We start from the raw sequence: 12,557 nt of genomic DNA, 5'->3' as shown, positions 1-12,557 counted from the left end.
GGAGTAGTTTTCAAGAGGTTCATCTAAGGGTGTGGGAAATGCTGGGTGCCAGGGATGAGACGCAAGCAAAACAAAAGAGGTGATAGCTGGAAGGTTTAGAATAAATCTTGACCTCTGGCATTGCTCTTGGTAACCCTCCAGACCATCGTTCTTCGCCTGCCAAGCCATTACAAAAGGGGAAAAACCATATGCAAATCAGGCTTGGTCCCAACCCCAAAGGGGTAATCCAGTCCGAACTGCTAGGTCACATCCCTTTTGCACAAGACCACAAGCATCCCCAGACATGTTTCAGCCTTGTTGGGCGTCATCAGTGAGGAGCAGCTTGGGTCTCTTGGCCCAGCAGGCAAGGGACCCACGTCTGGGCATACCCTTCCCACTCGGGGTGACAATAGCAAAAGAGTTAATGGCTGGAAGGTTTAGAATAAATCTTGACCTCTGGCATTGCTCTGGGTAACCCTCCAGACCATCGTTCTTCGCCTGCCAAGCCATTACAAAAGGGGAAAAACCATATGCAAATCAGGCTTGGTCCCACCCCCAAAGGGGTAGTCCAGCCCGAACTGCTAGGTCACATCCCTTTTGCACGAGACCACAAGCATCCCCAGACATGTTTCAGCCTTGTTGGGCGTCATCAAGGAGGAGTAGTTGGGTCTCTAGGCCCAGCAGGCAAGGGACCCACGTCTGGGCATACCCTTCCCACTCGGGGTGACAATAGCAAAACAAAAGAGTTGATGGCTGGAAGGTTTAGAATAAATTTTGACCTCTGGCATTGCTCTGGGTAACCCTCCAGACCATCGTTCTTCGCCTGCCAAGCCATTACAAAAGGGGAAAAACCACATGCAAATCAGGCTCGGTCCCACCCCCAAAGGGGTAGTCCAGCCCAAACTGCTAGGTCACATCCCTTTTCCACAAGACCACAAGCATCCCCAGATATGTTTCAGCCTTATTGGGCATCATCAGTGAGGAGAAGCGTGGGTCCCTAGGCCCAGCAGGCAAGGGACCCACGTCTGGGCATACCCTTCCCACTCGGGGTGACAATAGCAAAACAAAAGAGTTGATGGCTGGAAGGTTTAGAATAAATCTTGACCTCTGGCATTGCTCTGGCTAACCCTCCAGACCATCTTTCTTTGCCTGCCAAGCCATTACAAAAGGGGAAAAACCATATGCAAATCAGGCTTGGTCCCACCCCCAAAGGGGTAGTCCAGCCCGAACTGCTAGGTCACATCCCTTTTGCACGGTTTTGGGGTTGCTTGGCTTGCTGTGCAGAGGGGACCTGGCCTAGCAGTCCGGGCTGGGCTGTTACCTTTGGTGGCGGCAGCTGCTGACTGATTTGCACACAGCTGGTCCCCTTTTGCAATGGCGCAGACGGGCTAAAAAACGGTGGTGTGGAAGGTTGCCCAGAGCAATTGCCAGTGGTTTAGATTCATTCGAAACCTTCCACCCATCACTTTTGTGGTCAGTGTGTTTCTCCCTGTGAGAGAGGATATGCCCAGACGTGGGTCCCTTGCTCGCTGCACCACAGGGAATCAGGCTGCACCTCACTGAGGCGGTCCAACAAGGCCGAACCATGTCTGGGGTTGCTTGGTTTTCTGTGCAGAAGGGACCTGGCCTAGCCGTTTGGGCTGGGCTGCTACCTTCGGTGGCGACAGCTGCTGACTGATTTGAACACGGCTGGCCCCCTTTTGCAATGGTGCAGACGGGCAAAAAAACCGTAGTGTGGAAGGTTGCCCAGAGCAATTGCCAGTGGTTTAGATTCATTCGAAACCTTCTTGTAGTCAGGAATGAGACGCAGAAACAGAGGACTTATGTTTCTCTCTACAGACTTCCATTAAATAATAAAGGGGTTGGTCAATACCTCACTATTCCTAATCTAGGAAGTATTTCCCTCCCTCAACCAAAATTAAGGATCTGTCATGTGTCCAGATGTCCAAAGTAAAAATGTCCTTTGTCCAAAATCCTACCCTCACATTCTAAAAGTCAATCTAAAATGTAAAGGATATTGTCTTTGGTCTTGAAAGTGCCCAAAATGTTCAAATCCAACAAAAAGGTATACATTCAACAAATGTCTCAAATGGTTAATATTGACAGTTCCAGTGAAAAACTCCTCTCCCCAGGCTTTTCTCCACCAAAACAAAAGTTAAAACAAAAATCAAGTTCTTTGTAGACAAATAGGATAGCGATCCACTCCCGGGGAAATGACTCCCTTCCCCAGGGTTCTTTCCACTTTCAATGGAATTCACAATCCTAAGGGCATGTGTCTTACTTGGGGGTTTCTTATCCAGTTCATTCTCCAACCATGGGTTTGCCTAGTATACTCTCTTGCTCGGACTTTCTTATGAGTTTACTTCACACACTTGGCTTTGCCTGGTATACTCTCCTGCCAGGACTTTCTTGGGCAGTTTACGTCACATAGTTGCCTTTGCCCAGTATACTCTCTGACTAAGATTTCTCACATGCAGTTCTTTATACAGTGCATACCCAGTGCTCTTAATTTGTTAATTTACTTTAACACACAGTTTCTCTGCTCACTTGTCAACGTAACAGATTGTGTTCCTGGGCAGCACCTAGATGGTCAGATCTCCCATTCTGACAGTATCCTCGATCTTCACCAGGATGAAAAAGAAGACAAACTCCATACTGCTCTTTGCTGCATGCTTTTAAACCGTGTCAGACTAATCAGATTCTTCCATGTACCGTTGTTTCTCATTGGGAGTAATCACCATTATTATAATTATTATTATGTATTTATTGAGCACGGACCTAGCTTTGAGAAGCAACAGAGCGGTTTACAGAGGTATACACAAATACAGATACATAACAGAGCACTTTAAAGAGGTGTTCAACATTACAGTTGCATAACAGAGTGCTTTTCAGTGGTAACACCAGAACAGAAATACATTGTGGGGAGGAGGGGTAGGATACAAAGGGGCACAGAAGATGAGTACAGCTGTATCGGGTGGTGGCAAGTAGAGGGGCGGGCAATGTCTAACAAGTCAGATGGCGCAAGGGGCGACATGAAGGCGTAGGTGTCAAGAAGGAGAAAGTCTTTGAGGAGGTGGGTCTTGAGTTCTTTTCTGAATTGTAAGAGTGTGCAGGAAAGTCTGATGCCGAGAGGAGGAGGCTCCATAGTCTTGGGGCATAGGCAGAGAACGCTTGTTTTCTGGTCCTTTCCTTTTTCCAGTGGCAGATTACAAGTCTGCACATGTCCTGGCTTCTGGTGGTGTGCTGTCCTTGCTCCTTTCCTCTTCCTCATCTTAGTTTTTGTCACTTTGTTCGTTATCTGATATTGAAGAGTACTGTCAGTAGGCTTGCCAAGTTGTCAAAGGAAATTTTGTCAGTATGCCATCAAGGCATGAGGAATGGAAGGAATATCCCTAAAAGGGAAAGGGGGTTACAATGTCTCCCCTGATGATGTCATGTCATCCCCCAAAGCTCACCTACCTCTATGGGGTCTTCCCTGAAATAGCCACCTACAGTGTCAGGATTAGGTAGCAGCTGCTGTCCTCTGGCCACATTAGGAGAGACTACCTCAGGGAAAGGAGAGATGACATCATCTGATTCATCACAGGAAGAAACCATGGGGGAGTCCTGGCAAATATGCAACAAAATATGTACATGCAAGCAGGTGATGTAGCACAGGGATGTGATATGCCAATGTTAAGTTTCTTGGGGACTGAAGGGTTTGTAGCGGTAGGTGTTGTAGAGGAGCCATTCATTGTGGATGATGGCATAGGGTTATTTTATGAGAGGTAGTATTGTGGTTGTGAGTCGGATGCTGATGTCGAGGGTGTAGCCGGGTCTGTGGGCATGAACAGAGGAGGCTGTCTTTCAATTCCTTCCTTCTTGGACCAGTGAAGGGGAAGTCTGAATATGTCTTTGCTTCTGGTGGATTGTAGGGCTGCGGAGATGCATCGAGTATCTGCAAGGACGCTTAGAGACTTCAGGGAGGCAGCCTTGTGTATGGTGCATGATATTTCAAAGGTGAGCTGTCTTTGAGGTGGGAGGCAATGGTTATTTAGCTTTGTTAAACATATTAGTCCTTTGCTCTGCTTCCATGGTGCATAGACTCTTTCCAGGTGAGAGGGGGCCAAAGTTTGGATAGCTGGTGTGATTTATTTAACTGAGATGAGGGAATTGTGTTTCATTATGGGTGCAAGGTGCTACATATGTCTTTTGTTGTTCATTGGTATGTGCATCTTGAAGGTGAGGTGTCTGACATTATGGAAGACAAATGCTTTTGCACTGGTCCACAGTGTGTGCACGTGGTTGTAGGTGATATGACACCTGCTTCGACCACATGTGCTGCAATGCCACTTGCACTCCTTTTATCACAGGTAGGTCTCTGCCCATCTCTCTCCCACCTGTCCTAAGGATAGTACAGGCCAGCTCAGCCACACCATCTCCACTCATTGCACACATGCAAAATCATGGTGATGACATCATAGCTACCTCACTCATGTCAACATAGGAACGTTAACCACTATAACTGCTACCACTACATAAGAGTGAAGTTCCCCTGCAACTACCTACCACACATCATACATGGGCAAGCTGAACTCCACACATGACGTGTACACCTTATTCATGACAGAGACCTGTATATCACTCACCCACAGGCCAGAGATCCTCCTCTACAATTCCTGAAACTTACATTATGAGACTGCCCAAAGATGATGGTGAGAGGTTTCCACATCGTTCACTATGTTTCATGCACATGCACCTCAAGTTACATCAACACCAGTTGGGAGTACTCTCTTGCAACTTCTTGCTTTCATCAACAGACACAGTCAGCTTGAACGTCATGTCCCTCCCACCCTAGTACAGTCAATATTCCATTATAGACTTCAGGAACTTGCTCAACACAATGTCCATCAAGGACCCCAACACCTTTTTCTGAAGTTGTGGAATCAGGAAAAATACAATATTACGGCTGTTACACCGAGCAAAGGAAAAAACAGTGACACGGGCTTATAAAGATTCCCAGAATCTTTATTACAAAAACTGAACATTATTCTTTTTTTTAAACTTTTATTTTTATTGGCAGAGGTTCACAGGGTACAAACATCGGGACAACAAGCATATGAATCGAGTGGCTTGTAGAGCTGCTAGCGGGCCACTTTAACATCTTTACAACAGTGATTACGATATTTTACAAACAAAGGAGGAGACAAGAGAAGATCACAATGCATGGGTGGATGCCGGGGATGGACAAGACCCCGATGCGGCTTCGGACTGATTGTTGAGGTATGTGGTGAATTCACTCCAAATGTTCTTGGGACGAGAACGGGCAGGTAGCGTAGCCAAATAGTCCTCCTCGCAGTTCCGTGACCATGTGAGCAGGCCCAACCATCTCTGAGGGGTCGGAGGAGAGGAACACCTCCAGTTCTGGAGTATACACTTCTTGGCAATCATGAAACTTATATCTAAAAACTTTTTCAGGCGTTTAGTTTCCTCGGTGCTCCAAACCCCAAACAAAACTGCCAGAGGATCGGGATCAATAGTGGTCTCAGTTACTGCACTAAGTGTGTTCATGACCCCTTCCCAGAAATCGGACAGCTTATGACAGGACCAGAACATATGTAGGTGATCAGCATCTGTGGCCCTGCAGCGCGGGCAGAGGCGCACCTCGGAGCGAGCAAACCCAGAAGTCCTGTGAGGTGTGTAGTATAGCCTGTTGAGGAGTTTATACTGCATGGCCGAAAGCGGAAGTTGAAGGAGACTCTTTTGGTGTGGAGACACATGCTTTCCCACAACCCATCAGGCATCTCTAGACCCAACTCGTCAGCCCATTTGTTGCGCGCCCCAAGAACCGGAGCAGGGGAGGCATCCTGCATGATGTGATACAGGGATGAGACAACGCCCCGTGCCCCGCCCGAGTTGGCAATGTACGCTAAAGCCGGGTCGTCTGGGGGTTCATCTGGGAAGGAGGGCCACATAGTGCGGAACGCAGCGCGAAGCCTGTAGTATTGAAGGGTCTCTAAGGGAGATCTAGTGTGACCCGGCCTCCAAGTCTGGGGATCTATAAATTTGCCCTCTGGATAGAAGTCAGACAATGCCCTATAACCCAAAGCCTCCCAGTGGCGGGTCAAGGCCACGTCGAGCGTGGGTTCCAGCCCCGGGAAGGCCCACACGGGCAGCCACTTGTAATACGGGGAAGTCCCAGCTGATGGGCTTAGTATGTGTGACCAAGCGAACAAGGTCGCGGCTATGGGGTCAATGGGGGAGTCCTGTGCATAGTGTCGGTGCAGCACTAGGGTCATCAGATTAATACCCGAGGATGCCAGCCGTTCCAGCTTGACGTGAGGGTGCACTGGGGCGCCAGGGTACCAGTGGGTGGCGTACTGGGCTTGGGCCGCGATCCAATATGTAGCAAGGTCAGGAGCAGCCATACCCCCCCGTCTGTACGAGAGTGCCATGTCAGTCCACTTCTTGCGCACCGCACCAGAGTGCCAGAGGAACTGTGCGCAGAGCGTGTGAAGCTTAGTGAAGTATGCCTTCCCAGGCCATAGGGGCACGTTACTAAAGGTGTACAGGAGCTTGGGGAGGAGAATCATTTTGATCAGGGACAGTCGACCCGCGACGGACAACGGGAGAGTGCGCCATCGTGAAATTTTAGTCTCAACTGTCTGCGCTACCGCGGAGTAATTATCGGTGAGTAGGGTGGGTTTAGTAAGGGATACATGTACTCCCAGGTATTTAATACCGTTAGGGGCCCAGCGCAGAGGATATTCAGAAGTGGGGTGTGTGGTAGTTTTAGTGAGCGGGAAGATCTCCGACTTGGAGTAATTGATCGTAAAGCCGGAATGTGTACCAATGCGAGTGATGTCTCTCAATATGGGATTGAGGTGAGTTGTGGGATCTCTGATGTAAAGTAGGACATCGTCTGCATATAGGGATATGATTTCAGGCTCCTCTGTCAATCTTATTCCCTTGCGAGAATGTCTTGAACGTACATAGTCCGCCATCGGTTCAATCGCCAGTGCGAAGAGAATCGGAGAGAAGGGGCAGCACTGCCGGGTGCCTCTGAATAGCGTGAAGATCTCAGATGTAAGAGAGTTAACACGAACACGCGCCACAGGGGATGTGTACAAAAGTCTAATGAACCCTATCATGTTGGGGCCAACACCAATTGTCTCAAGGACCAGCCACATGTATTTCCAAGAGACCATGTCAAAGGCTTTCTGGGCGTCCAACGTAACCGCTACAGCCTGGGCGTCTTGATCTATGCGGGACATGACATTAAACAGTCTCCTGATATTGTGGGAGATGGACCTGCCCGGGACAAAGCCCACCTGGTCCTCATGCACAAGGGCGTCATGATTGGCAAGAAACGGTTGGCAATGATTTTAGCAAAGATCTTTGTGACAAGGTTCATGAGAGAAAGGGGTCTGTATGACCCACACTCGTCTTCAGGCTTACCCGGTTTGAGCAACACCGTGATTACCGCTTCCCGCATGGAGGGGGGAAGGATGGAGGCTTGTAGTGCCTCGTTCCATACCTCAAACAGACGAGGGGCCAGGACAGCTATGTGCTCCTGATAAAAGTCGGCGGTAAGGCCGTCAGGGCCAGGCGCCTTGCCTTTGGGCAAGTCAGAGATGGACGACACTATCTCGTCTAATGTGATCGGGGAGTCTAACTGGTCCCTAGTCTGTTGGGAAATTTCTGTAGTGGGGATTTGCCCGAGGAGCTCGCGCATATGCTGCTCGGTGTGCTCTGCGGGCTGGGAATAGAGGGAGCTATAAAACTCAGTGAATGTCTTTAGTATTTTCGGGTCCGCCCACTGAGCGTCACCATTTCGATCTTTGATGGAGGAGATCTGTGTACGGCCCATTTCCCCCCTAACTAGGGTCGCGAGCATTTTCCCAGGTCTGTCGCCCTCCCCATAACTCCTGGCGGCCTGGGGGCAGCTGAAATAACGGACTTCGGAGGTGCCCAGTGTATTATATTCTTGGAGTTCGTCAGAGATCTGGGCAAGAATGGAGGGGTCAGAGCTGGTAGTGGCGCGTTGCTCAAGTTGTTTCAATTTGGTCTCAGATTGCCCCAGGGCAGTTCTAATGGCCTTCAGCACCCCGGCCTCCCGGGAGATGGACATGCCCCTTATATATACCTTGAAGGCCTCCCACCTAACCGCGGCGGTCGTATCATGGAGTGAGTTAAGTTCAAAGAACGACTCGATATCCGCTAGTATTTCGGCCTTAAACACAATGTCTTTTAGGGCCTCAGACTTAAAGCGCCAAGTGCTGACCGTTGGAACAGGAGTGCCCAGTCTCAGGGACAGTGTGATTGGAGCGTGGTCCGAGAGCGTGCGGGCCAGAATGCCCGCGCCCTCCACCCCGCCCATCACCCCACCGGAAACCAAAAACAGATCTATCCTGGACGAGCTGTCATGCACAGATGAGTAGTAGGTGTATTCGCGTTCCTGCGGATGGAGAGTCCTCCAGGTGTCACAAATGTTGAGGGATTGCATATGGCCCCGTAACCTGCGCGCCGCGCGAGAGACTGCCCTAGGAATCGTGGATGTTCTGTCTAAGACAGTGTCCAATATAAGGTTTAGGTCTCCTCCCCATATAATGTGCACTCCCACAAAACCCAGGAGTATGGTGGCTATTGCGTCAAAGAATTCCGGTGAATCCACATTGGGGCAGTAGGTGTTGACAAGCAGGTATTCCCTATTGACTAGTGTGCAGTGTAGTATAACGTAGCGACCCTCGGGGTCGATGTAGCTTTTATGAAGTCCAAACTTAATTGATTTATGGATAAGCGTGAGAACCCCCCTAGATTGCGTGGAGTAGGAAGTGAAAAATCTGGCGGGACCCCATGATGGGGCAAGTGCCCTTGGTATCAGACCATTGGAGTGTGTCTCCTGCAGTAGCAGGATCCTAGAGTTATGCCTGTTGACATACGCCATGATCTTGCGGGCTTTGGTATGGTTGCTCAATCCTCGAACATTCCAGGACATTATGACAGTAGGCATTTCAGTTGTAGCCATATTCAACCGCAATATTCATCCTCAGTGAACATCCCAACCCAAGTGGCCGTGTGGGCTCCCGTAGTTAAGACAACATGCGCGCTTGTGCCCCCTCAGTATGCGCCTCGCGAAACCTCGTATGCCTTTTGAAAAAACAGCCCCCTTCCCGCCCCCCACCCGCACCACTAACCGTAAATCAGCAGTGTACCCATCACCCTCCCTTAGCCACCCAAAGATAGGCCAACCCCAACCTGGCCAGAACTTCCCAAGGGCCCAACGGGGGCCAACCCATTCCAGCAGAACAGAGAAGAACAGTGCAATCGCAATGGGGTGCGCCGTTGCCACGCACTAGCACGCTTAGAGCCAACGGCTCTGTTACCAAACAAACAGTAGCAGTGGACTTCTAGCGCAAGTCCCCGCCCACAAGCGGGAATGCGGGGACAGCGCGCAAGCCCCTGCGGTTCCGCAACTACCAGACCAGTGTCAACAGTCGTATAGTATCCACCCCATGTGTCCCCTGAGTGGGGAACTGGAGCGGTCTTAACAAGGCGGGGGTCTCGTAGTTGTGCCGTTGAGGGAGGAAAACATAACAGTTGGGCAGCAAAACATTACAATGTTGGCCTTATGTAAAGTGTCATTTCAGTCCCAAGGAAGATTAGGGCCAGGGCATTACAACCCAGGCAGTAACGGGTGCATAGACCATCACAGTGAGATATTGTAATTACAAAGACAGCAAATGCAGCGAGTAAACCCACTCCCCAACACCCCGTCAATTTTCATCAGCAATGACATCACCAGGGCCCTGGAGCGGTATCTCCATTTCAATAAATTTTGCCGCCTCTTCAGGGATGGTAAAGAAATAGAGTTTGCCCCTGTGGGTGATTTTGAGTCTGGCAGGAAATAAAATGGCATATGGGACTTTGCGCTCCCGAAGCATCTTCTTGACGCAAAGGAACTGACGCCTTTCCTGCTGCACAGCCATTGAGAAATCCGGGAAGATTCGGATAGTATTAGACTCCAAGCGCAGCTCACCCTTCTCGCGTGCCAGGCGGAGGATGAGGTCCCTGTCCCGGTAATTGAGGATCTTGGCTATAATGGGCCTGGGGATATCGCCAGGCTTGGGGCGCGGGGACAAGGCCCGGTGAGCTCGCTCAACAGTAAAGTAAGGGGAAAGGTCCGGGTCACCAAGCAAGTCCTTGAGTAGACGCTCGACCGCCTCCTCCATTCGACCCTTCAGGGCGGTTTCAGGGACCCCAATGATGCGTAGGTTGTTTCTACGGGAGCGGGATTCCAAGTCGTCGCATTTGGCCTTTACGTTCTTCATGTCGCGCGACAAGGCAGCCACAGTGTCCTGTAGTGTGTGTATCACATCTTCATTGGTCGAGATCCGATTCTCGGCCTCTGTAATTCTGGAGCCAGCCTGATCGACACGTGTTTTGAGCGAGGCCACATTAGCATTGATGTCGTCAAGCTTCTCATGAAAGGAGGCAAAGTTTTTGGCCATCGATTCCATCATGGCAGTTAGATCAGGGGATGGAGCCCCGGAACTCAGCTCGGTATCAGGTTCCTCCGGCGTAGTTGATGCGTGGCCACCCTCGGATCGAGGGACCGCCTTCGTATATTTGTCCATGGCCCCCCCTCTAGCGCCGCTCTTAGAGCGATTCGACATGGTCGGTAGAAGAGAATGAGAGGGGAGATGCCAAGATGAGAGTAGCCAGATACAGCGGCACAGGCTGCTACGGGCACGTAGGAGGTGGCCAAGTAGGCCTAGGTCGGTTAAGCCCCTGAGCCGGGAGGAGAGAAGACCATATGCGTGGGAATTGAGAGTATTTACCAGATGTAGGGCTCACCAGAGGGACCAGCAGCCCTCCCAGCGCAGTCCCCGTGGTGGTCTCCAACAGAACGAGCAGCGTGCAGTCCAGAAGAGGTTGGGGCGCTGAGGAGGCGAGGTGCGCGGTAGAGGTGTTGCTGAGCCGGAGAGAACGGCCCGGTGAGGTATGGTCCACCGCTAGTGGCGGGACTGCTCGATGTGGTGAGGGGTGAGCAGGACCAGGCAAGCGAGAGTCCGTTGGGTGTGGTGCAGGTCACCCACCCGAAAGGAGGTATAGTGCAACTTAGACTCAGGAGCGGGGTGAGGCCCCAATGCAGACCCCAGCAGGGAAGGCCGCGCACAGTGCATCCGGGCCTCAGCAGGCCATCGCGCTGGGAAGACGGAAAGACACAGCCGCCCCTAGACCTCACCTCATAGTTCGCCGCGCAGCAGGCCCGATCCAGGCAGGGGCGCCGCAGCGAAATGGTCCGCCAGCAGCCCCTCGATCGCGGAGGGAGAGGTCGCAGATCTGTGGGTCGCCTCCAGGGTCCGCAGTCGGGCGGGCGACGGGCTCGGCCGCGGTAACACTCCCGCAGGCCTGCTCAGCCCCCGCCCTCAGCCGCGGCCCGGCGGCCGGCGCGGTAATGTTCCTCCCGCGGGAGGGGCGGGCAGGCGGAGACAGCAGGGGCTCCGGTCCAGTGGCGAAGAGGAGCCGCGCCCGAGACACAGGCACGAACCAGCAGCGATGGTGGCGGCGGCGAGCGCCCACTCGAGGCCCGGGGCACTTGGGAGACGTCCGATGGCCCAGGGCCGCGCCGCCGCCCGCGTAGCACGTAGGCAGATTACGGGCACCTGGTGTCCGATTTCCTCCGGGATTTGGCGTGCAGAGAGCCCCCAGCAGCAGCTGTCGTTTGTCCGAGGCAGGGTTACAGGATCAGGCAGGGAACCGCAGATGTAGCCGGATAGAAGGCGGCTAGGCGTGGAGCTCAAACACTAAGCGGCCATCTTGCAGGCTGCTCAACAGCGCCCCCAAAACTGAACATCATTCAACAAAGTACACAAATAGCTATTTGACTGTCAATACATCACAGAGAACACCAGCAGGGTTCAATGTGAGCAGTGACAGAATTTCCTAGCTGGACATCGACGCATTTATACAATTTGTAAAATGATGTCCAGCCCTCTTACAGGTTAATCATACACTGGGCTAGGGTCGCGCCAGGTTCACTTTCCTAATTTACATATCTTGTGCATGCGGTTTACTTTTGAACACATTTACTAACACACTCCATTATTCTTTAATTTAACATTTACACTCTTTACATGCTGTTTTAATACAGACCAAACAAATGTTTCACATATTATATTTGGATAGCATTACTGTTCTTGTATACTTGGAGTTTAACTTTGCTAATTCAAGTAATCCCCTACTCCCGAGGTCAACAAAGGACAAGGTCTACATGACCCTATTTGTAGCCTGAAGGCAGGTTGGACATTAACTCCTCTACAGAGGTTGGAGAGGTTAAGGCAAGAACAAGGACACACGAGACAGCCATTTTAGATTACAGGGTGACTTTGTATAAAACCCCAAAATGGCGGTTTCTAACCTAAAATGGAGGCTTGATTCAAGATGGCGGCTTACATCAATTTCTAAGGTCAAAACCTTGCCGCAGAGAGTTATTCGCGTACAATTTTAAGCAACTTGGCGTAGGCCAATATGCATACAAATAGTTTTGTAATAAGAGGCATAATTTAATATCCAGTTTGACAAAGTGTCTTGGA

The sequence above is a fragment of the Ambystoma mexicanum genome, chromosome 5p (assembly GCF_040938575.1).
Source record: "Ambystoma mexicanum isolate Mex_15411 chromosome 5p, UKY_AmexF1_1, whole genome shotgun sequence".
NCBI lineage: Eukaryota > Metazoa > Chordata > Amphibia > Caudata > Ambystomatidae > Ambystoma > Ambystoma mexicanum.
This window is presented reverse-complemented; position numbering follows the sequence as displayed.